Raw genomic sequence first — 3,206 nt, 5'->3', positions numbered from 1 at the left:
GTCCGATTTTGGTTCATTTCGTCGTACCGGTGTCCTGGCCTGGCGTAGCCTGTGCGAGTTCTGTGCAGATCTGTTGTAATCTAGCAATCGTTGTAGATTGAACACAGTTCACAGTAGTCTATGAACGTAGTTAAGGATTAGTTAGTTGCAATAAAACCTTCAATCAGAACAGACGTCTTTAGGTTATGGGCGACAAGCACAAAGAAGTGGCGGTTCACGGAATACCGCAGTTTTCCGGAACAGGCTACGACACCTGGAAATTTCGAGTCGAAGTGTTTTTGAAAGCGTCGAAAGTATGGGACGCAGTGGTAAAGGACGTTCCATCAGTGGCCAGTGAAGTGACCAAGTTTGAGGAAATGGACGCGAAGGCAATGTCTCTACTGGTGAGCTTTATTTCTGACGAATACTTGGGATGTATTCGAGAAAAATCCACTACGAAGGAAATGTGGGAAGCACTAGAGAATACATTCGCCAAGAAATCCTCGGGAAGGCAAATGGTCTTAAGGAACCAGATCGCTCGTCTGAAGTTGAAGGAAGGGACATCGTTGCGCGCCCACCTTCAACAATTTGAGGATCTGGTTCGGCAGCTTCGGGTGGCCGGATCAAAACTTGAAGAAAGTGACGTCTGTTCGGCTTTGAGTTTAACGCTTCCGGAGTCCTATGATCCCCTGATGACGGCATTAGAAAACCTTCCTGAATCACAATTAACGTATGAATTAATGAAGACCCGGTTGCTAGGCGACGAATGCAAGCGCTTGGATAGAATCGAAAATTCTGAGGAGAAGCCTACTGCATTTGCTGGAAAAAATCGAAATAGGAACGGTTTTGAAAAATTCAACGGAAAATGTCACAACTGTGGAAAGAAAGGGCATATGAAAAAGGACTGTCGAATTAAAACGAAAGCCAACGTTGCCAGTGAATCAAGACAAGTTGTGTTCATGGCGGATGGAATCGGACGTAGGGTACAAACCGGTGATCAGCTTCAATTCCTGCTGGATTCAGGAGCTAGTGACCACATGGTAAATTCAAAAAAGTTTTTTACAACCGTGGAAAACTTGAAACAGCCAGTTTTCATCGATGTAGCGAAGAATGGGGAATCTCTCGTGGCCAAAGAAAGCGGCGTTATTAACGGAATGAGCAACCATGGCGTTCTGATGAGTGCTGAAAACGTTCTGTATGTGCCGACTTTAAGAGAAAACCTCATGTCTGTGAAAAAGCTAACGAAGGCTGGTGTGGATGTAATATTTCAAGAAACGCAAGTGATAATGAAAATCAATGGAAAAATAATTGCAACTGGAAAACAGCGAGGAAATCTGTACGCTATCGAATTGAAAATTGAACGGGCTAATGCAAGTATAGCAGAAGTGGAGTATGCTGATCTTTGGCACCGTCGTCTCGGTCACATCAGTGAAAGGGCCATGTCTACTATGATACGTGAAGACCTTGCTCTGGGTGTGCACTTCAAACCAGAAAAGCTCAAGTTTTGTGACGTGTGTGTCTTGGGTAGACACTGTCGGGAGCCGTTCAATGGTGCCAGAGACAGGGCAACCCGACCGTTGGAACGTATCCACTCTGACGTATGTGGACCGATCGACACGCCATCGTGGGAAGGTCATCGCTACTTCGTCTCGTTCATAGACGATCAGTCCCATTTTGCTGTGGTGTATTTGCTTCGAAAGAAATCGGAGGTCTTTGAAAAATTCAAAGAATTTTCAGCAATGGCGACTGCGATGTTTGGTACGAAAATTTCAAAACTCACTGTAGACCAGGGACGTGAGTATTTTTCGAATAATCAACAAAAGTACTACAAGGCGATGGGAATTCAGGTGGAGCCAACAGTAGCCTACTCACCGCAACAGAACGGGGTCGCGGAACGGTTCAACCGAACTCTTATCGAAAAGGTACGTACTATGTTAATTGGATCGAATGCGCCCAAGTCATTGTGGAGTGAAGCTGTGCTAGCAGCTGTGTTCATCTTAAATCGAAGTCCAACGTCTGCGATATCAAAGAACGTTACGCCTGCTGAACTATGGTATGGAAGAAAGCCAAGTCTGGAAAAGGCTCGTGTCTTTGGATGTCAAGCATTTGCATGGGTGCCGAATCAACAAAGAAAGAAGCTTGATGCAAAAAGTCGACAGTTATTCATGGTCGGATATGCACCAAACGGCTATCGGCTATGGGACAAGGATTCTAAACAAATCGTTATTGCTCGAGATGTGAAGTTTAACGAAACATATTTTCCATGGACGAATGATACACAAAATAACGGAAAATTAATTGTACCGCTAACCTACGAGCAAGAGGGGGAAGAAGTAATCGAGGAAGAAGTGATCGAGGATGCCGTTAATGTACATTCGGAAGAAGAAGATCCAGACGAGCAATATGGGGAAAACTCTTCAACTGAATCACTTGACTGCGATGGTGTCCAATCGTGTAATGATGATGAAGATGCAGCGGAAGCAGACGATACCGCGCTCCCTTCGCATCTAGATCTGGACTTGTCTTCCGGCCCTAGTGGCGAACAGTCTAGGAGGCGCAGCGAACGGGAGCGCCGATTTCCCGGTAAGTTCCTTGACTATATTACCGGATTCAGTGCTTGTGCTGTTGGCCCTCCGTTTTCTTCAGACGTTCCAGAAATGTATAACGACATTAATGCTCGTGAGGATCGTGACCGATGGTACCAAGCGGTACAAGATGAACTAAACTCCATGAAGGTCAACGATGTGTGGAAGTTGACGGTGTGTCCAGCCGGTGTGAAACCGCTAAAAACAAAGTGGGTGTTCCGGCTGAAGGAGGATGAAACCGGACAACAGGTCCGGTACAAGGCACGACTTGTAGTCAAAGGGTTTCTACAACGGCCCGGGATTGACTTTGAAGACACATTTGCACCCGTTGCTAGGCTGTCGACAGTTAGAGTAGTACTAGCTGTTGCCGTCCATCGTGGCTTACACGTACACCAAATGGACGTCAAAACGGCTTTCTTACACGGAGTGTTAAAGGAGGACCTGTACATGGAAGTGCCCCAAGGCGTGAGGGCTAGACCAGGCATCGTGTGCAAACTTAGAAAATCGCTTTATGGTCTAAAACAAGCTCCACGATGTTGGAATGACCGCTTCAACTCGTCATTATTGAAGTTTGGGTTCCGTAGATCAAACCGGGACTACTGTCTGTACGTTTCAACTGAAAAAGATGATGAAATTTATCTG

Source organism: Anopheles gambiae, chromosome 3 (genome assembly GCF_943734735.2).
Source record: "Anopheles gambiae chromosome 3, idAnoGambNW_F1_1, whole genome shotgun sequence".
NCBI lineage: Eukaryota > Metazoa > Arthropoda > Insecta > Diptera > Culicidae > Anopheles > Anopheles gambiae.
The sequence above is the reverse complement of the archived record's forward strand: the minus strand, read 5'-3'. Positions refer to the sequence as shown.